The following is a 24,454-nucleotide window of genomic DNA, read 5'->3' as shown; positions in this document are numbered from 1 at the left end:
TATCTTAGTGAGCTTAGTGAATCTTATAACCGTTAAGCTAATACTTATTTGAAGCTTTTTTTAAAGATTTTAAAGGAACACAATTTAAAAATAGATCAAGAGAAGAAAATTTGACGTCTAGAAATAAACCACACACTGAGGGCAATTTATTTTTGACAGAGTGGTCAAGATATCTTAATAGAGAAAAAATAGTCTCTTTCCCAAATAAGGTTAAGATGAATGCTTATTTACATACAAAAGAGTGAGATTTCTATAAAATAATTATCCCAAAATGAACCATAGACCTAATTTTAATAGCAAATATTGTAAAAATTTACAAGAAAGCAGAATTAGGTATTCATGAATTTAGATTTGGCAATGGAGCCTTAGAGTGCAAAATTTATGTAAGAAAAACATTTACTCTTTACTAAACAAAAGTTCTGTGCAAAATATAAGATTATCATGGAAGTAAGAAGAAAATGTTAACAGTGTTTTCTTGTATTAAAGAGTTGTCTCAACAAATTTTTAGACTGAGCTGAAGGTCAGTTATTTTCCCTTTTTGAGAAAATGATTAGAGCTACACACACAACACTGGATGTTTTAGGCTTTCACACTGCAATACCACTATGTGTTCTTTGTTCCCCAAATATCAGAGACCATACCATTAGAGATACCTTACACATTTCAGAGCCCCCTGAATTTTTTCCGCCTATGAATCAATGTGGTTCCATAAAGGTTTGTTGACCTGAAACAAACTGAAATGCACAAACTGGCTCCTAGGGATCTAGATTTTGATAACTATGGCCTGTGTAAGCCCTGTGCTTTCCTGTATATATTATATTTTTTTGTTCAGAGCCGTAAGTTAGAGATTGTTTGACATTTTTTCTATCTAAATGTTGTTGCATTGTGTGCTGTAAACAAAAGCAGCATTAAAATCTACCAAAACCCCAAAAACATGAAAAAAAGATTTAAAAAATAAAAACTGTGGAAAATTGCAAATTCTTTACATCTCTGGGATAATGCAAAATGTTGGAAGTACTGTGGAAATCACCTTCATGTATTCAATGTAATAAATATATAAATAATAATAATATAAAAATAGCAATTAATTACAAAATAAATGAGCATTCACTCGATACATGTACAAAAATAACTAAAAACATAGAAAACATTTTGGATATGAATATCTATAGTTGAATTATTCAAATAACAAAAGGTACAAACAATCCATATATTTAATAACAGACTAACTGATGACTGGCAGGCATCATGTCAGGAATGATGAATTCCAGGAACTCTAGGCTGTAGGCAGGGAAATCACAAGTTTGAGCAGGTTTATGGAGTCCAGACTTGAAATCAAAAAAATAATAATAAATTGGTCTGGGAATGTTGCTTAATGGAAGAGTTCACATGGATTCATCCATAGTACTGCAAATGTCATAACTAAAATTTGGTATGTACACATAGTAGAATTGTACTCATCAAGAGGTTTAAGTAGAATGTTATATAATATGCATGGCCTTGAAAGCATTATGTTAAGGGAAAGAAATTAAAGAAATTTGCCACATGCTGCATAGGTAAAATTATTTAAAATTTTAACACAAAAGCAAATATATTAGAGAAAAAATGCATCTTAGTCATTTCAGGACCTGAGGGAAGGAGAAACTGGGAATGGGTATTGGCACTGAATTTTTTATATATAAAACATGTCAGGGACTAAAGAGTTGTGATTGTTTGATAACACTGCAAGTACACTAAGTGATACTGAATTGTACCCTTAAAAATGTTTATAATGGTAAAATTAATTTTATGCATATTTTACCAGAATGAAAAACAAAAGTGTGTACAGAAGGCACAGAACAGTCAAATCCACTGCCAAGAAAAAAGGGCAAATAAAAATGGAGGTGATATCTTCACATAAATAATTTTTTCTATATTAAGAAATATTTACATTAATAAACCACAGCTTTACATATTTGATTATCAGTGAAGTGTTGTTCTGTTCTTCTCATGACTGATTTATATTTGTATCAGAAAAAATCTCTGAATAGCCATGAATATTGAATATCAGTCAAGTGCCACATATATATATATATATATAACTATATGTAATTAAAACTATATTTTGATACATTCACATTTATATTTATAGTAGCACAATCACAATAGCCAACTTATTGAAGCAGTTTAGATGCTATTCAACAGATGAATGGATTAAGAAAATGTCACATTGGCTGGGGATATGGCTTAGTTGGCAGAGTGCTTGCCTGGCAAACACAAGGCCCTGGGTGCAATCCCCAGCATCACAAAATAAAAAAAAAGAAAGAAAGAAAATGTCATACACATAGGCACATACAGCAGTTTTACTCAGGAATAAAAAAGATTTAAATTTTGACATTTACCAGTAAATGGATGTAAATGAAGATCATTATGCTAAAGTGAAATAAATCAGACTTAGAAAATCAAGGGTCAAATGTTTTCTTTCATGCATGGCAGCTACAGCAAAATGAGGGGAAAGTGAGGTGATTGGATTTCATAAAGATGTAAGAAAGATTAGGACTGAGAAAGAGAGAGAAGGGGCAGAAAAGGAGAAGAAATGTGGAATAAATTTAACAAAATGTTATGCACATGTATAAACCTAACATTGTAAATTCCATGTTTATATATATGTAGTAAGCACCAATTAAAAATAAATGAGTTAAAAAATAGCTAAAAAAATAAATGAGTTAAAGGAAGATTAGTAAGTAGAGGAAGGAGAATATTGGTAGGGAGAATGGAAGGGGAAAAAGGTAATGAGGACTAAAAGGGAGCAAATCAAATTGAACCATATATGATTTTGTCAAAATAAGCCCAATCAATATGGGTTTTTGCACAAGCAAGACCACTTCTCTACCACTGAGTCACATCCCCTGCACAAATGTATGTTTCTAATATTGTTTATTTCTTTTTGAAAGATCATCTAATGTCACTCTTTCTCATATTTGTTTTATTTTATACCACTTACTGTTAAAATGAGTTTTTTAGGTATATCGGCAATTTTTTAAATTCTATTTTGCTTTATTTTTCTAATTACTTTTGTTATTATTAAAATGACTTATCTCATATTTTAAGTAATATCTCTTTGTATTGTTTTCCTGACACATGCAAAGTATTCAATGTGGTCAACCACAACCTTGTACTAAAGCCATCTGTAGATTAAATAGTGCCATCAGATTAACGAGTATCAACACATTATTTAACAAAATATCCATGATATTTTTTCTTATACCTAGAAAAAACAATCCTAGAAATTATATGGAATAATAAAAGAGAAGAAAAGCAAGCAATTGTTTTAAATTTTAACCTAAATACCTCAAAATACCTGACTTCAACTTATACTACAGAGCGCTAATAAAAAAACAGTGTGGTTGTGAGACAAAAACAGACACAGAAACAAATGAAACAGAATAGGAGCCACAGGTACCCACAAACTTTTCTTCATCTAATTAGTGATAAAAATCCCCAAATATACATTGGAGAGAAGTCATCTTTTTGAAATTGTACTGGGAAAATGGGATAGCCATGTGTAAATGTCAACCAAAATGTATTGAAGACCTGAGAATAAGCCCAGGAACTTCAAAACTGCTAGAATAAAACCTAAAGGAGTATGCAGTGAATTACTAAAAAATAATCATCTCTCAGCAAATAATATCAAGAAGCAATACCAGCATAACATCAAAATAAAAATTCTTCTACATGGCAAAGAAAAAAAAATTAACAGCATGAAGACAACATAGTGAATGAGAGAAAATCTTGCCATTTATTACTCTGAAAAATAATTAATATCTAAATATATGAATTTTAAAATGTCAACATGAAAATAAAAACAAATTATCCATTTATTAATTTGTCAAATAAAATAAACAGAAACCTCTCAAAGAAGACCAAATGGCAAACAATTATGTGAAAAAATGTCAACAACTTTAACCATCAGTGAAATTCCAATCAAAACTTTACTGTGATTTCATCTTACTCTAGTCAGAATGGCCATAATCTATTGTAAAAATAGCAAAAAAATGCTGGCAAGAGTGTGGGGAAAAGGGAACACTTGTACAATGTTGTTGAAAGTCATGATAAATACTTCCTTAGAAAACTAAAAATAAAACTATGCCGTGTCTATTTCCTGCCACTCCGACACTTGACACAGTCTGTTGGAATAAAGGACTCAACACTTGACACAGTTCTGTTGATTGTCCTCCTCCTGGGGGCCATAGGCATGGAATGTCTTCATGTGTAGTTGCTTTTTAATATTAATAATCAATATATCATTTAGAAACTTATTGGAAGAACATTGGGAATGTTTTACTGTATTGGGACACAAAATAGTACACAACAAAAATTTGGCAGTAGTACACAGGTAAAATATATGAAAATAAACAATTGTAGCTGTGTTCAAGTTAAAAGGAGCCTGTGATTGCTTTAGTATAATAATAGATGGATAAAGAGGCATTCCTCTGAGGTTGGATGTGGTGTTTAACCTTTGTTGCTATCTTAGTTTCAGTAGTTGATTCCACAGATACTTTACATAATAAAAACATTTAGGTTAGTCATAAGACTAATTTGTGCTTTTCCTATGTTTAGTCTAATTCTTTAAGAATCAGAATAAGATGTAGTCTGCTATTATACGAAATTAGAATAGACTAAATATTAACTATAAGTTGATTTCTTTGCCCTTTAATAACAGTAAAAGTTTCTCACTGTTAAACACTGGAGTTCATGGTCGGGGTAGTTTCTTAGGAAATCTAATGATGTGTTTGTTCTCAACATTAAAGGCTGCCAGATCATGGTGCCCTCAGTTTAGCTGGGAGACAAGGTTGTTTTAGTTTACCTGGGAGACGAGGGTGTTTTAATCTAGCTGGGAAATAAGGTTGTTTTGGTCTAGGCTGTCATACAGAGAGAATGTGTACTTTGAGAAGAAGCATAGATTGTACTTTTGAAGGTTTTTCTTATTTTAAACTAACCATAACATGATATGATCATTACTGAAGAAAAATATCTATGAAAAGACTGGCAGAAAAAATAAAGGCAGATTCAGCCTCAGAACACCTTGGTGTGTCTGTGTGCTGTTTCTCCACCGTGCCAATGCCTCCCATCCACGTAGGACCCCCGACCGTGCTAGGGCTGGACCCCGACAGAACTATTATATAACACAGCCAATGTCTACCACTCCTCACTATCTAAAAGAATAGAAAAGAGCACATATAATACATACATTTCTGTTTACAGAAGCACAATTCACTAAAACTAAGTCACGATATCTGTCTAGGTGTACATTGACAGATGAAAGAATAAAGAAAACATGGAATATACACACAATGAAGTTTTACTAAACCATAAAGAAGAGCAAAAATTAGCTGTTTTGCAGGAAAATGAATGCAACTGGAGAGCTGTATTTTGAGACAAATAAGCCAACAGAACAATAAGTGTACATTTTATTTCATGTATGGAAACAATAGAAAAAAAAGTATTTTATCAAATAAATGATAAAGCATTAAGGTAAAGGTAAGAATTGAGAGAAGGCAAGGGGAAATCCTGTGGCATGACATTGATCTAAATATGGTATGTGCATCTAGAAATATGCCAGAACAATACCCACTACTTTGTATAATTAATAGGTACCAATGTAACTATGTTTTAAAGTTTTACTGAGTCCTACTAATTTTGTCTCAATTATGATTTCTATTTCAAGGTGGTAACCCAAAGTTGAAAATCACAGAAACATGAAAACTGGCTAACAGTACCCAGGGACTGAACTTTTCTGAGGTCAGACAATATAGTATTTATTATTTTCCTGTCCAGTTCAACAAAATGCAACTATGACATGGTGTTATGGCTAAGATATGATGTTTCCTTCAAAGATTCATGTGTGAGATAGTGCAAGACTCCTCAACTTTAGGAAGGTAGGTTGTGGCTAGAAGACATTCCTTGGGGCCTGCTTTGGTAATTATACATTGTCCCTAGTAAATGGAGTCATTTCTTTTTTTTATGATTGTCATGTCCTGATCTGCTTTCCTGTTTCACATTCCTTCCTGATGTTCTGCCTCAAATAAGAACCAAAGCTATCGAGTCAGTGACTGGAATGAGCCTCTGAAACCATGATCCAAAATAAGTGTTTCCTCTTGTAAATTATTCTTGTCACATTCTTTGGTTACAGTGATGTGAAGTTGCCTAAAACACATGAGGTCCTGAACAGCTGATTATTTATTTTAATAGCAAAATAAATTTGAGATCTGGGGACAGAGCTCAATTTGTAGAGCGCCTGCCTTGCAAGCACAGGGCTCTGGGTTCAATCCCCAGCACCACAAAAGAAATATATACATAATAATAATAATAATAATAATAATAATAATAATAATAATAATAAAGTAAATAAACAAATTAATTTGAAGGGTGTATCTGGCTTCCTGCGAGAAGTAGTAAATTAGATCAACACAGACATAGATCTGATTTTAAAATGGAGTGATAATAGCATACAGATATAAAAAATACTTAATACAAACTAGTATAGGGAGAACACACTAACCGGGTCCTAAAATAACTTCCAAAGTATAGTAAAGAAAAATTGTATGTAAAAATAGTGGATAGTTTCTGAGTTAATTTTCCATGTGTAGAGAATTGCCAAAAAGAGTGGTATCTAAACATGAAACAAGAAAAATAATAAAAAATTAACTGGGAATGAATGAGATAATTATTTTCTGAGTCCTATCAAAGGAATGATATCACAAGACAACTCACCAGGCATATTAGGATACAGGAGTCTATGAAAAATGAAAGCCACAAGTCTTGAACTTCTCCCTGAAAACTATGTAAACTAGTCAAATTAAACTGATATTTTAATATCAGTCTCAAAGTACATATGTGAGTGTGTGAGAATGTGAAATCCTCAAACCTACGAATAATCTCCATGATTATGCATGCTTTTTCTCAGGAATCTCACAAGATGTATGAAGAAAAATGGGGTAGTATCTTGAGAATGCTCCCCACATGGTGCTGATATGGAAATCTAGCAGTAAAAGAAAAATCTTTTACATATTTCCTACAGAGCAAAAAGTACTTACAATCAGAGAAATAACATCAATATCTAGGTCAAAGGATACTTGGAGAAAACTCTGTACAAATGAAGGTGTGGAAATAAGACTTTGCCTGAATCCCTGCAAACTTCCACCCCTCACCAAAAAAATCAGAACTATAATATACAAAACAGTGTTTAAAATATGCTTCAGCTGGTGTGATGAACAAGAGTAAACCTTTTTGACCATTCACATGGGAACTGGAATGCATTATTTCACCAGTGTTGCATCTTCAGGAGGGGCAGGAATATATTTGAGGCCCAATACCTGATACACACTGGGCTATACTTGAGTAAAATGCAAGAAAATCTGGGAAGCAGAAGAAAGTTATCATGAAAGGTATTCAATTTTTTTTATGCTCAGCAGGTAATATCTGTGGTGACAAATGTCAATCTCAGCCTAATTATTCTCTAGGTTGACACAGATCTCCTCACTCAGGCATGGGGACTTCTGTTCTATCAGTAATCTTAAAAATGTTAAAATTCAATATCCCACATGAATTATTTTGTTGCAATGTACAGTTTTATAAAAGTAACAACTCTTTACTTCAACATTGATTTCATTATTTGATATTCTTCACACTTTCTTATGATTATTAGTGTCAGCTGGACAATTTCTACAATATGACATCAGAATTTACAAATAATTAAGTTTAATCTGAAGATCCTCAGTGAAACACTGTGGTTTTTGTCAAAATTAAACTTATGTAGCTATTTCCCATTTGTTTCCATATTTTCTTTCATTTGATTTTCACCTTTTTACTTTGTAGTGAACTGCTCTTAAATGTGTTCCTTTTAAAATTATTTTCCTACATTGTGAATGGATTTGTGTCTCAATTTTGACATTACTCATTGCTAAGGTGATTTACATAATTTTATGTGGGTCTTGTAGCCTATGCTCTTACTGAACTAATGTACTTCTCATAATTTTTTACTGTATGAAAATTCCTTAGAACAATTATATAAAGGATAATATTATCTGCTAGGCTATTTTTTCTTTGAAATACAATACCCATGTTTAATATTCTCAGAACATTTAGGAAAAGTCAGAAAATCATACTATTTTTTTCCTTTTTTTCCAAACTAAGTTGTAAAGCATTTAGGTTTTACCATGAAATATGATACCTGAAAATGGCTCTCAGCTGCCCTTTAGGGAATTGAAAGAAAATTTTCCACTGGTCCTAATTTGCCATAGGTTTTACCATAGATTGTCATATTATTTTCCAAAAGCTTTTCTCTACCAAAATGATTTTTGGAAACTTACTATATTTTGAAATATTGATGAAGTTGAGAGATGTCCCCCTTGGGCAAGGGGTCCTGTCTTTCCATTTTATGTTGTTATCTTCAGTTTGCTAGTGGTTTTGAGTATCTCAGTCAATATTCATAATGTAAGATAGCCTGTAATTTTCTTTCTTGTGATGGGTTATCTAGTAAACCTGGTGTTATAGGAAGAATTGGTAAAATTTCATACTTCTATTTTTAGAAGTGATCATAAATTATTGTTATTGATTCCTTATTAAAAGTTTGGTTAAAATCACCAGTGCCAGTGAAGGCATATATATATTTTTAAATTTGTGGTTGCTGTTTAGGTTTTGTATGTTGGTTATTTGTGTGTGTGTGTGTGTGTTGCTGGGGATTTGAACCCAGGGCCTTGTATTTGGAGGCAATCACTTGACCAACTGAGCTATATACCCAGCCCCATTGGTTGGTTTTTGTATCTAGGGTTTCCTGTGTTACCCAGGCTGACCTCAAATACCTGGGTGTAAATCATTCCTGCTTTAGTCTCACAAGTAGCTGGGACTACAGGCATTCACTCCAATGACCATTTTTTCAGGTTCTGATAAAAAACATTTGTGCTGGGTGTGGTGGCACATGCCTGTAACCCCAGTGGCCCCATAAGCTGAAGCAGGAGAATCACAAGTTCAAAGCCAGTATCAGCAAAAGTGAGGTGCTAAAAAACTCTGCGAGATCCTGTCTCTAAATACAAATACAAAAGAGGAAGTTGCTCAGTGGTCAAGTGTCCCTGAGTTCAAACCCTGGTACACCCCCCAAAAAAAGAATGTTTGTAATTAATTTAAATTTTAATTTGTAGGTCTTTTATGTTATGTTTCTTCACATCTAGATCTATTAGCATATTCTATTTATTCCTGAAGTGATTTTTAATATCTATGAAAGAATAACTGAATAAGAAAACTATTATACATACACACAACTAACTGTTTATATACACACAAATGTATAAAATTATGATCTTTTTCAGCTTTTTAAAAATATTTTGAGACAGGGTCTTTTAAGGTGTAGAGGGTCTCACTAAGATGCTGAGGCCAGTATCAAACTTGTGGTCCTGTTTCTTGTACCCCCTTATACCCTGGGATTACAAAAGTCATGTGCCACCACATCTGGCTTATTCAGTTTTTAAAATAAGGATTCTGTTGATGGGAATGGTGACAAAAGTTGAAGGCAAACTTTAGTAATTTAGCAAGATGCTGTCTTAAAATTGAAAAAAAAATGGCTGGGGTATATCTCAGTGATAAAACAACCCTGGATTCAAATTCCAGTGACAAGAAAATATTTTACCATCTGTAATATAAGGATAAAGCTAAAGAAAATTATCCAGGCACAGAAACAATGAATTGCATACTTTATGTATGAAATCTGGAACCAAAAAAAAAAAAAATGATGAATATATAGAACGAGAATGATGGTTATTAGAGGACTAAAGTTAAAATATTGCACCATGTACAGGGAATTCCCAAAGACAGTAGGATTATATGTATTCTCACTACAGAATGATGTAAAAATGTGAGATGATGAGTTTGTTAGCACATATAAGTTGGACATATTAAGAACATTTAGTTTGATATTTTCCTATGTACACACACATGTACTGATAATAACCAAAAAACTTTCTTGCACTCTTGATGCCCAGGACAGTTCTGAGTCATAGTAATCAATATTTCACTTTCAAATAAATTTTATTTTAGTTATCATACATGAGGCAATGTGATAGTTTTCTTTGTATGTCTTTCTTCACTTTCAGGTTCCAAATCCATCTATTTTGGCTAACATTACATGATTTTTAAAAAATTTATGGCAAGGTGGTTCAACATGATGAGGATGTAGCATATCTGATAAATAAATTAAATTACTTATATCACTGATTTTTCTCGGTGTACATATTGTTAAACATACTGTTTTACAACTTAAATTTACAAAACAAAGAAAACAACAACAAAAAAGAATTAAGAGAAGTAGGAAACTCTTCTCCTTGGCCTGATTTTATCAAACTGAAAAGAAGCAATTCAAGTCTTTAAAAAAAATTACTATTTTACTTTAAATTTGTTAATAAACAAGATAATAATATGCTAATTAGTTCATTCTCTTTAAACCTGTCACATTAAACTAATTTGAGAGTTTTCTGTAGATTATATTACACAGAAAAACTTCTTTTGTGAAAATAGTAAAATAAAACATTAAGGTTATAGGAGATATGTTGATTCATAATCTTTCTGCACATTAGTCCTTTCAATTTTCCAATTAATTGGTCCAAAACTTTCAAGTTCACCTCATCCATCAATTCAACTATGGTTGTCTTTAGTTCCTTGAGTGTGAGACAGAAAGAGGGACATTGGAGCAGTGAAGGTCCTGAACTTTGCAATTCTTTTACTGGATTCTGCCACAAGCTAGGCAAGGAGTTCTTTCCATTGATAATCCCCACAGTACTACTGAAATTGACTTCTCTTCAAGCAAACTGCATCTTCAGAAGGGATGTTGTGGGTTAAAGTAACAGCATAGGGGTGAGGTGAAAGAAAAGTTAGTTTGTTGGTATGTGGATGGGGTGTGATCGTTAACTATTGACCAAATCCAACCCATGATCATCTTTTAAAAATGCACCCACTACATTGTTTACATTCTTATATAACTTGAGGGTTCTACAATTAAACCTCATACACTCTATTCTTCATACCCAAGTAGATGAGCATTGATTTTCTGAGTCCACTGTCTGATATTTTGAAATACCTAGTTCCCCTTCAGGGTCCTTGAACCAATTTCTCTCTTAAAAAATTACTTCTGTAGTATCTAGGAAACATTTAAATACTGAATAACTGGCAGGTGAATTAGTACCTGGTTTTCCACTTCCTAAAATATGAATACCCTTATGCTTTCTTTGGCTTCCATCTTCTCCCTCAAAATTGGAGATAATAATACACATTTGCAGGTCCAGATTTTATCTTCAGTCAACCTATAACCATATAAAAGTCAAGATGCAGTCTCTGCTAGGCACCACACTCCTGTAATCCCCATGGCTCATGAGGCAGAGGCAGAAGAATTGCACATTCAAAGATAGTCTCAGCAACTTAGCAAGACCCCATCTCAACCTAAAAAAAAAAAAAAAATAGAGTGCTGGGGATGTGGCTCAGTGGTTAAGCACCCCTGGGTTCAATTCCTAGTTTTTAAAAAAGCAAAAGAATACAATCCCTTCCAGGGGTGGTAGCTACTTGTGAGACCGACTCCAGAGGATCACAACTTTAAATCTACTCTCAGTAACTTTGCAAGAAACTGTCCCAAAACAATAAAAAGTGATGGTGATATAGCTCAATGGTAAAACACTTAGATCCTATTTCAGGACCACAGAGAGAAAATACAATTTTGGTCCTCTTTCTCCAAAGTTATAGCCCTCACAAACAAGAAGGGGGTTTAGGAATCATGCTAGATATTCTATAGACAGGCCATGTATTCTAGTTCTCAGTATTCAAGATTTCATTATGTTTCTAAAAATTATTCCTAAGTATTTGCTTTTTGATTATTATAAATTGTTTAAATATTACATTTGAATGTTTCCTTATATACATAAACTACTGATTGTCCTTAATCTTGTTACCTTTCTAAGCCCAATTGTAGCTTATGAAAATTTTTAGTAAATTCTTACCTTGAAAATATCGACTTTAAAAATACTTCTGATACCTCATATGGAAAACCCACAAAACTGATATAAAAGACACATGTAAGTTGCAATCACTTTTACTTTGACAAAGTCAAAGATTCTCTCAGTCAAATATTAGTTCATATGTCATAAATCAAGAGAACAAAACCACATGCCACCACAAATATGTTGCACACACAACAGGTGACACAAACACTAGCCAGCAATCTCCTTTTATCAATCTAGTAAAAGATAAAATTAGAAAAGAAATCCACCTTTCTCCAAAGCTGAAAACAAATGTTATCAGAAAATTTAAGTCAGCATCAGACCTCCACTTATGTATATCAAGGTGGTTTACCGAAAAATTTTAAAAAAGTCAAATTTAACTTTAGAATGTTTCTTAAGGTACAAATTATGAGAAATAGTCTACACCAAAGAGGCAAGGTTCCTAAGGACACAACACATAGTTCACATTTTAAAGAAGCAGAGCATATTAATTCTTCAGACTAAAGAAGTTATCTGACCAAGGTGTTGCTGTTTTTGACAATAGATAGTAATCTTCAATCATATTTTGCTAAATATTTGCACAGTTTTGACAACTATTACTTAGCTTTAATATTTATCCCATAAGTCTTTGGTCATGTGGTCAACTTCAGTTGCAGAACAAAAACTTTCCTAATGCTGCTGAAAGAAATCATCACAAATATAATTGCTCAGAATAATAGAAATTTATTCTATTACAGTTATGAATGGTTTAGGTATCTTGATGATGGACAAATGTCACAGTGTTATCAGAGCCACACGACTTGCAGAGACTATATAAAAGAAAAATTCTAGCTTACAGTGACTGCTGGCATTGCTTAGTTTATGGACATAAAAGCTTCTCATCTCTATGTTTTAGACATAGCATTCAGAAGCAAGATAGACAAATCCCACCTTGCATAGAACATGATGGTGTACCAACAGTTACCCTCAAACTTCACAACTGCTTGTAGCAAAAAAGATGGCACATTGCCCATAAGCATATCCTTACAAACAATATTTGCGGTGAACGCGGACAACTGGGAGCGCCCTAAAGGAGGCCGCTCGGCACAGCGCTGGGACTCGGAGCAACCACTGGGGCTCTGGAGGCTGCCCAGGGGAGGAGTGGAAAGGAGAGCTGTGTGGACTCAGAGCACCGGGGTCTGCCCTGAGGAGGAGGAGGAGGAACATGGCCGCTTGGATATGGAGTGACTGCACCAGAACTACGGGCGGTTGCCAGAGGAGAAGCTCCATGGTGAGCTGTTTGGACTCAAAACGACTGCTTCTGAACACCGGGGCTGCCCTGAGGACAAGGAGGAAGAAGAGGAGCACGGCCACGTGGATTTGGAGTGACTACACCAGAGCTACAGGCGGTTGCCAGAGGGGGGGCTGCGTGGCGAGCTGTTTGGACTCAGACCACTTCTGAATCCCGGGGCCTGCCTGGAGGAGTAGAAGGAGGGGGAGGAGGAGCGCGGCGGGTCGTTGGGACTCGCAGTGAATGCATTAGCGCTCCAGGCGGCTGCTCAGAGGAGAAGGCGAGTGCTGAGTTGTTTGGACTTAAAGTGACCGCTCCTGAACACAGGGGGGCTGCCTGGAGGGGAAGTGTGGTGGGTCGCTTGGTCTTGAGTGGCCACACCAGAGCTCTGGGCGGTTGCCCAGAGGACCCATGCAGCGGGTCACGTAGATTCAGAGTCACTCAGAGTGACCGCTCCTGAACACCCGGGGGGTTATCTGGAGAAGGAGGAGGAACGGGGAGGGTCACTTCAACTCAGAGTGATTGATTGCCCAGGGCTACGGGTGGATGGTGGGAGGTGGAGGCACGCAGTGAGTTTCTTGGACTCCTAGTGACTGCAGCGGAAAACTGGGCGGCTGTCTGGAGGAAGAGGCGTGTGGCGAGTCTCTGGGACTCAGAGTGATTGTACGGGGCCCCAGGTGGCTGCTCAGAGGAGGGGTCGCATAGCCAGGCGATTAGGTGCAGAGCCGGGTCCCAGGATCTAGGAGGCTTCTTGGTGGAAGAGCCGCACAGAGACAGGCTTGGGGCGGAGCGAAGGTTCCAGGCCTGTGGGCAGATTCTCTGAGGAGGGGCAGCCTAAGGAGATTCATCTGCGAAGGGTGAGGCTCCCAGGCCCAGGAGGTAGGGCCGGGCCCCTGGGAACTTTGCAGAGGAAGGCAGCCCAGCCAAGGCGGTAGCTGTAAATTCAGGGGAACCTCTAGGAGGGAACTGACCTGCGAGACCTCCCCACCGGGTGAGTCTTCCCTGCCGGGTGAGGTTTCCCCACAAGGACGGTAAAACCAGAGACTCAGGCCCAAACAGGCCTTGCCTCAGCCTGCAGCCTAGGTCCCCTTTGGATGACCATTGGTCAACAAGTGGAGGCACCTCTGCCCACTAGCAGGGAATATACCCCACCTGAAGGCCACCACTCCTAGAGAGGCAGCTTCCTTGTGGAGCACCGCACTATCAACTTCCTCCAAGACTTCAGCCTACTGGAGGCTAAGAGGGGATGGACTAGAAATCTTCAGGGACACTGTAAGTCAATAGATGAAATCTGCAACATCTCAGCGGTCCACTGATACCTGACCAATATGAGAAAACAAGGAAAGAAAATGCTGCAAACAAATCTAGATGTTACATCAATAAAACCCAATGACAGCATGGCAGAAGAAATGACAGAAAAGGAGTTCAGAATGTACATAATTAAAATGATCAGAGAAGCAAACGATGAGATGAAAGAGCAAATGCATGCACTGAATGATGAGATGAAAGAGCAAATGCAAGCATTGAATGATCGTACCAATCGACAGTTAAAAGAGCAAATACAGGAAGCAAAAGATCATTTCAGTAAAGAGTTAGAGATATTGAAAAAAAAACCAAACAGAAATCCTTGACATGAAGGAAACAATAAACCAAATTAAGAACTCCATAGAAAGCATATCCAATAGGATAGGACACCTGGAAGACAGAACCTCAGACATTGAAGAAAAAATATTTAACCTTGAAAACAAAGTTGAACAAACAGAGAAGATGGTAAGAAATCATGAACAGAATCTACAAGAACTATGGGATATCATGAAAAGGCCAAATTTAAGAATTATTGGGACTGAGGAAGGCCTAGAGAAACAAGCCAAAGGAATGAACAATTTTTTCAATGAAATAATATCAGAAAATTTCCCAAATCTGAAGAATGAAATGGAAAATCAAGTTCAAGAGGCTTATAGGACTCCAAATACACAAAATTACAACAGACCCACATCAAGGCACATTATAATGAAAATACCTAACATACAAAATAAAGACAGAATTTTAAAGGCTGTGAGAGAAAAGAACCAAATTACATTCAGGGGGAAACCAATACAGATATCAGCAGATTTTTCAATCCAGACACCAAAAGCTAGAAGGGCCAGGAACAACATTTTTCAAGCCCTGAAAGAAAATGGATGCCAACCAAGAATCTTATACCCAGCAAAACTTACCTTCAAATTTGATGATGAAAGAAAATCCTTCCATGATAAACAAAAGCTAAAAGTATTTACAAAAAGAAAGCCAGCATTACAGAACATTCTCAGCAAAATATTCCATGAGGAAGAGATGAAAAACAAAGAAGCAAATCAGCAAAGGGAGGAATTATCCTAAAGGAATTGTCAAATAAAAGAGGAAACAAGTTGTGTCAAACAAATAAATAAAATTTTAAAAATGAACCAAATGACCGGGAAACCAAATCATATCTCTATAATAACCCTGAATGTTAATGGCCTGAATTCATCAATCAAAAGACATAGACCGGCAGATTGGATTAAAAAGAAAGATCCAACAATATGTTGCCTGCAAGAGACTCACCTCATGGAAAGAGATACCCATAGACTAAAGGTGAAAGGATGGGGAAAAAGATACCATGCACATGGACTCAGCAAAAAAGCTGGAGTATCCATCCTCATTTCTGATAATGTGGACTTCAAGCCAAAGTTAGAAGAGATAAAGAAGGTCATTTCATACTGCTTAAGGGAAGCATAAATCAGCAAGATATAACAATCATAAACATCTATGCCCCAAACAGTGGCTCATCCATGTATATCAAACAAATCCTTCTCAATTTCAGAAACCAAAGAGACCATAACACAATAATACTAGGTGATTTTAACATGCCTCTCTCACCACTGGACAGATCTTCCAGACAAAAATTGAACAAAGAAACCATAGATCTCAATAAAATAATCAATAATTTAGACTTAACAGGACATTTATAGAATATACCATCCAACCAAGAGCGAATACACTTTCTTCTCAGCAGCACATGGATCCTTCTCTAAAATAGACCATATATTATGCCACAAAGCTAATGTTAGCAAATACAAGAAGATAGAGACACTACCTTGTATTCTATCAGATCATAATGGATTGAAGTTAGAAATAAATGAAATAGTAAAGCACAGAAACTATTACAACACTTGGAGATTAAACAATATGCTATTAAAAGATGAATGGATAACAGAAGATATTAGGAAGGAAATTAAAAAATTCTTAGAGGTAAATGAGAACAAAGAAACATCATATCAAAATCTCTGGGACACTATGAAAGCAGTACTTAGAGGGAAATTTATTTCACGGAGCGCATTTAATAAAAGAGGTAAAAGTCAACAAATAAACAACCTAACACTACAGCTCAAAGCCCTAGAAAAAGAAGAACAGAACAACACCAAAAGTAGTAGAAGAGAGGAAATAGTTAAACTCAGAGCTGAAATCAATGAAATTGAAAAAAAAGAAACAATACAAAAAATTGACAAAATAAATAGTTGGTTCTTCAAAAAAATAAACAAAATTGATAAACCTTTAGCCACACTAACAAAGAGAAGACGAGAGAAAACCCAAATCACTAAAATTCGGAATGAACAAGGAAATATCACAACAGACAGGATTGAAATACAAAACATAATTAGAAGCTATTTTGAAAATCTATACTCCAACAAAATAGAAAATTTTGAAGACATCAACAGGTTTCTAGCGACATATGAATTACCTAAACTGAACGAGGAGGACATAAACAATTTAAATAGACCAATTTCAAGTACTGAAATATAAGAAGTCATCAAAAGCCTACCAACAAAGAAAAGTCAGGACCAGATGTGTTCTCAGCCGAGTTCTACAAAACGTTTAAAGAAGAGCTCATTCCAATATTTCTCAAAGTATTCCATAAAATAGAAGAGGAGGGAACCCTCCCAAACCCATTCTATGAAGCCAATATCACACTGATACCTAAACCAGACAGAGATTCATCAAGGAAAGAAAATTTCAGACCAATATCCTTAATGAACATCGACGCAAAAATTGTCAACAAAATTTTAGCAAATCGCATACAAAAACATATTAAAAAGATAGTGCACCATGATCAAGTGGGTTTCATCCCAGGGATGCAAGGTTGATTCAACATCCGGAAATCAATAAACGTAATTCACCATATCAATAGACTTAAAGTCAAGAATCACATGATTATTTCAATAGAAGCAGAAAAAGCATTTGATAAAATACAGCACCCCTTCATGCTCAAAACACTAGAAAAATAGGGATAGTGGGAATATTCCTTAACATTGTAAAGGCCATTTATGCTAAGCCCATGGCTAATATCATTCTAAATGGTGAAAAACTGAAAGCATTCCCCCTAAAAACTGGAACAAGGCAGGGATGCCCTCTTTCACCACTTCTATTCAACATCGTTCTTGAGACTCTGGCCAGAGGAATTAGACAAACCAAAGAAATTAAAGGGATATGAATTGGAAAAGAAGAACTCAAACTATCCCTGTTTGCTGATGACATGGTTATATATTTAGAGGAACCTGGAAATTCCACCAGAAAACTCTTAGAACTCATAAGTGAATTCAGTAAAGTAGCAGGTTACTTATCAATGCTCATAAATCCAACGCATTTTTATACATAAGTGATGAATCTTCAGAAAGAGAAATTAGGAAAACTACCCCATTCACAATAGCCTCGAAAAAAATAATATACTTGGGAATCAATCTCACAAAAGAGGTGAAAGACCCCTACAATGAGAACTATACAACACTAAAGAAAGAAATTAAAGAACACCTTAGAAGATGGAAAGATCTTCCATGTTCTTGGATAGGAAGAATTAATATTTTCAAAATGGCCATACTACCTAAAGTGCTATACAAATTCAATGCAATTCCAATTAAAATCCCAATGACGTACCTTACAGAAATAGAGTAAGCAATTATGAAATTCATCTGGAAGAATAAGAAACCCAGAATAGCTAAAGCAATCCTTAGGAGGAAGAGTGAAACAGGGGGTATTGCAATACCAGATCTTCAACTCTACTACAAAGCAATAGTAACAACAACGGCATGGTATTGGAACCAAAATAGAAAGGTAGATCAATGGTACAGAATAGAGGACATGGACACAAACCCAAATAAATACAATTTTCTCATACTAGACAAAGGGGCCAAAAATATGCAATGGAGAAAAGCTAGCCTCTTCAACAAATGGTGCTGGCAGAATTGGAAATCCATATGCAACAGAATGAAACTAAACCCATATTTCTCACCATGCATGAAACTAAACTCAAAATGGATTAAGGACCTCGGAATCAGACCAGAGACCCTGCAGATTATAGAAGAAAAAGTAGGTCCAAATCTTCACCTTGTTGGTCTAGGATCAGACTTCCTTAACAGGACTCCCATAGCACAAGAAATAAAAGCTAGAATCAACCACTTGGATAGATTCAAACTAAAAAGCTTTCTCTGAGCAAAGGAAACTATCAGCAATGCAAAGAGTCTACAGAGTGGGAGAATATCTTTGTCAATCATACTTCAGATAGAGCACTAATCTCCAGAATCTATAAAGAACTCAAAAAACTCTACTCCAAGAATTCAAAAATGCAGTCGACAAATGGGCTAGGGAATTGAATAGACACTTCACAGAAGAAGATCTACAAGCAATCAACAAACATATGGAAAAATGTTCAACATCTCTAGTAATAAGAGAAATGCAAATCAAAACCACCCTAAGATTCCATCTCACCCCAATTAGAATGGCGATTATCAAGAATACCAGCAACAACAGGTGTTGGCAAGGATGTGGGGAGAAAGGTACACTCATACATTGCTGGTGGGGCTGCAAATTAGTGCAGCCACTCTGGAAAGCAGTGTGGAGATTCCTTAGAAAACTTGGAATGGACCCTCCATTTGACCCAGCTATCCCACTCCTTGGCCTATACCCAAAGGACTTAAAATCAGCATACTACAGAGATACAGCCACATCAATGTTCATAGCTGCTCAATTCACAATAGCCAGACTGTGGAACCAACCTAGATGTCCTTCAATTGATGAGTGGATAAAGAAACTGTGGTATATATATACAATGAAATATTACTCAGTCATAAAGAATGATAAAATTATGGCATTTGCAGGCAAATGTATGAAATTGGAGAATATCATGCTAAGTGAGATAAGCCAATCTCAAAAAGCCAAAGGAGGAATGATATTGCTAATAAGTGGAGGATGACACATAATGGGGGGGAGGGAAGGGTTAGTGTTAGTGTTAGAGTTAGGGTTAGGGAGAGGGGCAAGTATGGAGGAAGGAAGTACTGTATAGAGGGTAAAGAGGGGTGGGAGGGGTGGGGGGAAAGGAAAAAATAACAGAATGAATCAAACAACATTACTCTATGTAAATTTATGATTACACAAATGCTATGCCTTTACGCCATGTACAAACAGAGAAACAACATGTATCCCATTTGTTTACAATAAAAAAACAAAACAAAACAATATTTGCCAGGATTTCTGAAAATTCAACTCCAAACACAAGAAAAAGAAAAGCAGGGGACCATGTATCTGCACACTGAAGCAGGACAAGAAAAATATCCACAAAATATAGTGAGATGGGGAGAAAGCTGTGTAGTAAAATGTCTCCAAGATACTTAACAGAAAATTTAGAGATCTCCAACTCAAAACAAATAAATAAATAAACAAACAAAACCCTCATAGAACAGAGCCAAACCCAGAAGTACAGCTGAGGACACAGCCCTGTTTAGATAACAAATATGACACATGTGTTTGACTAAAACCACAGAAATTTACCCAGTTGCATGTCACACTGGATCATCCAAATTATTGTTGTCTTCACCCTTTGTGTATATTCATGGTTTTTCCAGCACAGTGAATATGATCCCTGGCAGTTATCTAAAAATTCTGGGAGTTTATATGTACCTTGGTTATCTGATTGTTTTACTTCCTCCTTTCCAAGATCCCACCCTGTATATTTCTAGAACTTCACATCTGTGAATTCTACTTTTTACATTTTAAGTCAGTGTATCTCAATTGTTCAAAGGCAAGATCAAAACTGGGAGATGATTTAGCAAACATTTCTTGTAAAGTGCTTACGGTGCAAAACATATGAGGTACTATACATTTTCTTGGTGAAATACATCTCAACAGAGATGAGAAATTTTAAAAGATTTCACAAAGGAGGAAACATTCAAATGACAAATAAATATATGAATGGGTATAAAACAATACTATTTAAAGAAGTTAAAATTCAGACTATTGTATACTCACCAGGAAGGGAAATACACACATACATGCACACACGCACACACACACACACACTATAAAAGCACTAATGGTCATGGAGATGTTAAGTGATTGGAACTGTCAAACCTACTGAGACAAGGTAAAAGGTACACCCACTCTGAAAAGTTTTGGGTGCTATCTACTCAGCATACACTATGAATCATGAGTTATACCCCTAGACAGAACAGAAGTGGAATAAAAGATTCCATGAGAATGTTTGAACTGGACCCCACCACTGCTGCTTTTATCACTGGGAAAATTTTCCCCAGCTGTGCCACATTCTGCAGTCCAGGACCCTTCATTCTGTACACTGTAGCCCAATTTTCACACCAGTCCAAACCTGGTCTCAGCACCATTTCAGAAAAAAGCATGAGGCAGTTTTTATTTAGTGCCAAGGGCTTGAAGAGTATTAAGAGGAAAGTAAAAGATAAGGCAAGATGGAAAAAAAGAAAGAAGTAGTAGATGAGGATGAGAAGGGGGATGAGGAGAAAAAAAACTTGCTGAGGATGGAGAGGGGAATAAATAGGATGCAGAGAAGAGGAAGAGGAAGAGGGAAAAGATAAAATGAATCCCAATTGGCAGAAATAAGAAATTTGGGTCAGAGCAGGAGAACTCTTCCAATGGGTTTGGGATGGAATGCCCCTTGGGAAGTCAGAGTGGGGAAAAAAATTGGGTGTGAGCATTTCACCTGCTTGTATCTTGAAGAACTGCACCAGAAATATCACTTTTTTCACTCCTGCTGTCTCTTTTCCACCTGTCTAGATGCTGACAATTCCTGCTCACTCTGCCATTCTTAGACTATCTGTCCTGCTCCATCTGAGCTTCCTACTGGTTCACAATTGCCCTTCTCCCCATCCTTGCTCTTTTTCTGTCTCCCACCACTTATAATTTGGTAGCCTCTCTTAGCAGCCCCCAGCCTCATATCCTGCCCAGCTCTCTCCTTCTTCATCTCTAGATTTACCTCACATCCTCTCCTATCAGACAGCAGCAGGCTGGGTGGGGTCAGGGTTGGAAGCAAGCCCAGAACTTCCCCTTTTTTTCTCCCCTTTTTTTTATTAGTGAGTAAAGAGGGAGTAACACTTCTGTTGCTTGCTTGTTTTGTACTGTAAAATGCAATAACTGCTACTATATAGAAAAGGAAAAGAGTACCTTCCACTGGAGAGCATGGAGGGGTATTAAGAGGAAGAGGGTATGAAGAAGTTGTCAGGACATCATTAATGTTCTATTTCTTGATGTAGGCAATAGTACATGGTGTTTTCTTTCTGGTAATTCAAGGGCCTCTATAATTTAAATGTTTGCCTGTTCTTGCTGTGCTCAATAAGATCAAATTTATTGCATAATCAGTTGTGTGGGAGAGCAAAACAGGCATTTAAAAGGACACCAGGAAACACACTGTAATAATGGATATAATTTTGTTGATTAAGGTGCTGGTTTTATGGGTACATATATTTGTCAGAAAAGTATATACCTAAGATATATACAGATTAATATGTGCCAATTAAACCTCCATAAGGTTGTAATAAAGTGGGATGCATCTAAATCTGAGGCTAAAAAGAAAACATATGGACATAAATTAGTAAGCTATAAAATGACTAATAACATTAGAAAATCATCCACCTCAATAATTTGGAAAAAATGAATTTTATAAAAAGAGTAGAGGAAAGAAAATCCTAAGCAAAAGAGCAAAAACTAGAAGACATTGAAAATGAACATACCATGGAAGTAATCACCAATGTCAATGTTGTTTTTTTTTCTTTTTCTCTTTTTTTCCTGCAGTGCTGGGGATTGAACCCAGGGCCTCATACTTGCAAGGCAAGCACTCTACCAACTGAGCTATATTCCCAGCCCAATGTTGGTGTTTTTAAAAAGCAAATGAAATTGAAAAAACTCTGATATTACAGCCAACCAATGAACAAACTCACATTGCTTTCTAGGTGGGTCACTTTTCTTACTTATTATATACCATTATTCTTTTTCCCCCAATCTAAACCCTAAATGTTCTTCTAAAAGTATACTGAGTTTCAGATAAGCTTCAAAACATTTTACTTAGATCAAGCTGCACCAAGATTAAAAAGTAAAATTAGAACCATCACTGCATACTCCCTCCCCCTACAAATCATACTATGAAAAACGGTGTAAATGTGAACAAAGTGTGTGACTACCATTAAACCCAACACAAACACTAGAAAAGAGAAAGAAAGAAAAATCTCTGATAAATTTGACAAGTCAAAATTATGTCAATTATTATATACTATATAATTACCAATATATGCATACATATAACGATGTCTTGCTTGATTTGAATACATTGTGGAAAACTCATTCTAAGATAGTTCTGCCATTTTCCAAATGTCTGAGTGTAATTACAAGAATCTAGATTATACAGACTACTACATTGCTAAGCTATTTGCTATATACATTGTTGTTCATGATGTCTGTCACTGACCAAAACACCATGATGCCTCTCATGACTGATATTATGAAGCTATAGCAATCACTGTAGGCCTCATGATGAAATGAATAAATGGTGGGCTCAAGAAAAAAATTTTTAAATTCTCTATTTATTTAGACAGTGATAAATAACAGAGATTTCAATGCACGGATGAAGAAAAATCATATTTTTCCAAAGAAATATGCTAGGATATTGGGACATTTGTGTGATAATAAAAATGTTATTGTGCATTAGCTCTGGGCATTCACTCTTGCTTCAGGGTTCATGTTGCTGTTCTATGCAGGGGCTGAAGATTCCTAGGGACAAAGACTGGCTCCTGAGCACCAGGAAATGGTGTTTGGGGAGAAATATCTTTTCATTCTCATACATAAAGAAGGTGGGGAGAGAGCAGTGAACTCGGAAAACTGGGAGCATCGGAGAGGAGGCCGCTCAGCACAGCACTGGGACTCGGAGCAAACACTGGGGCTCCGGTGGCTGCCCAGGGGAGGAGCGGCGAGGAGAGCTGTGTGGACTCAGAACACCCGGGCCTGCCCTGAGGAGGAGGAGGAGGAGGAGGAGGAGGAGCGTGGCCGTTTGGATTCGGAGTGACTACACCAGAGCTACAGGTGGTTGCCAGAGGAGATGTGCGGTGAGCTGTTTGGACTCAGACCACTTCTGAACACCAGGGCCTGCCCTGAGGAGTAGGAGGAGGAGGAGGAGGAGTGCAGCGGGTCGTTTGCACTCACAGTGACTGCATTAGAGCTCCAGGCAGCTACTCAGAGGAGGAGGTGATTGGTGAGTTGTTTGGACTTAAAGTGACTGCTCCTGAACACAGGGGGGCTGCCTGGAGGAGGAGTGTGGTGGGTCCCTTGGTCTCAAGTGGCCGCACCAGGGCAGCTGCCCAGAGGACACGTGCAGTGGGTCATGTGGATTCAGAGGCACTCAGAGCGACCGCTCCTTTAACACCTGGGGGCTTACCTGGAGAAGGAGGAAGAACGGGGCAGGTCACTTCGACTCAGAGTGATTGCTCAGAGATACGGGCGGTTGGTGGGAGGAGGAGGAATGCAGTGAGTTGCTTGGACTTCTAGTGACCGCACCAGAATACGGGGAGGCTGTCTGGAGAAAGAGGCGTGCAGCGGGTCTCTGGGACTCAGAGCAATTGTACGGGGCCCCAGGTGGCTGCTCAGAGGAGGGGCCGCATAGCCAGGCGATTAGGTGCAGAGCAGGGTCCCAGGATCTAGGAGGCTTCTGGGTGGAAGAGCCGCACAGAGACATGATTAGGGGCGGAGTGAAGGTTCCAGGACTGTGGGCAGATTCTCTGAGGAGGGGCAGACTAAGTAGATTCATCTGCGAAGGGTGAGGCTCCCAGGCCGAGGAGATAGGGCCGGGCCCCTGGGAACTTTGCAG

The 24,454-nt window shown here is 36.8% G+C and overlaps 1 long non-coding RNA gene across 1 annotated transcript in view; it reads left to right on the top strand.

Moving 5' to 3' along the window:
* The window catches only part of LOC306652827, a 186,322-nt gene that overhangs the window by 48,911 nt on the left and 112,957 nt on the right, over nt 1-24,454 (top strand). The gene's annotated exons all lie outside the window — the stretch shown is intronic.

This window comes from Sciurus vulgaris (assembly GCF_902686455.1).
Source record: "Sciurus vulgaris genome assembly, contig: HiC_scaffold_611_arrow_ctg1, whole genome shotgun sequence".
In the NCBI taxonomy this organism is placed as follows: Eukaryota; Metazoa; Chordata; class Mammalia; order Rodentia; family Sciuridae; genus Sciurus; species Sciurus vulgaris.
Note: the sequence above shows the minus strand (reverse complement) of the source record. Positions and strands in the feature narration are given on the sequence as shown.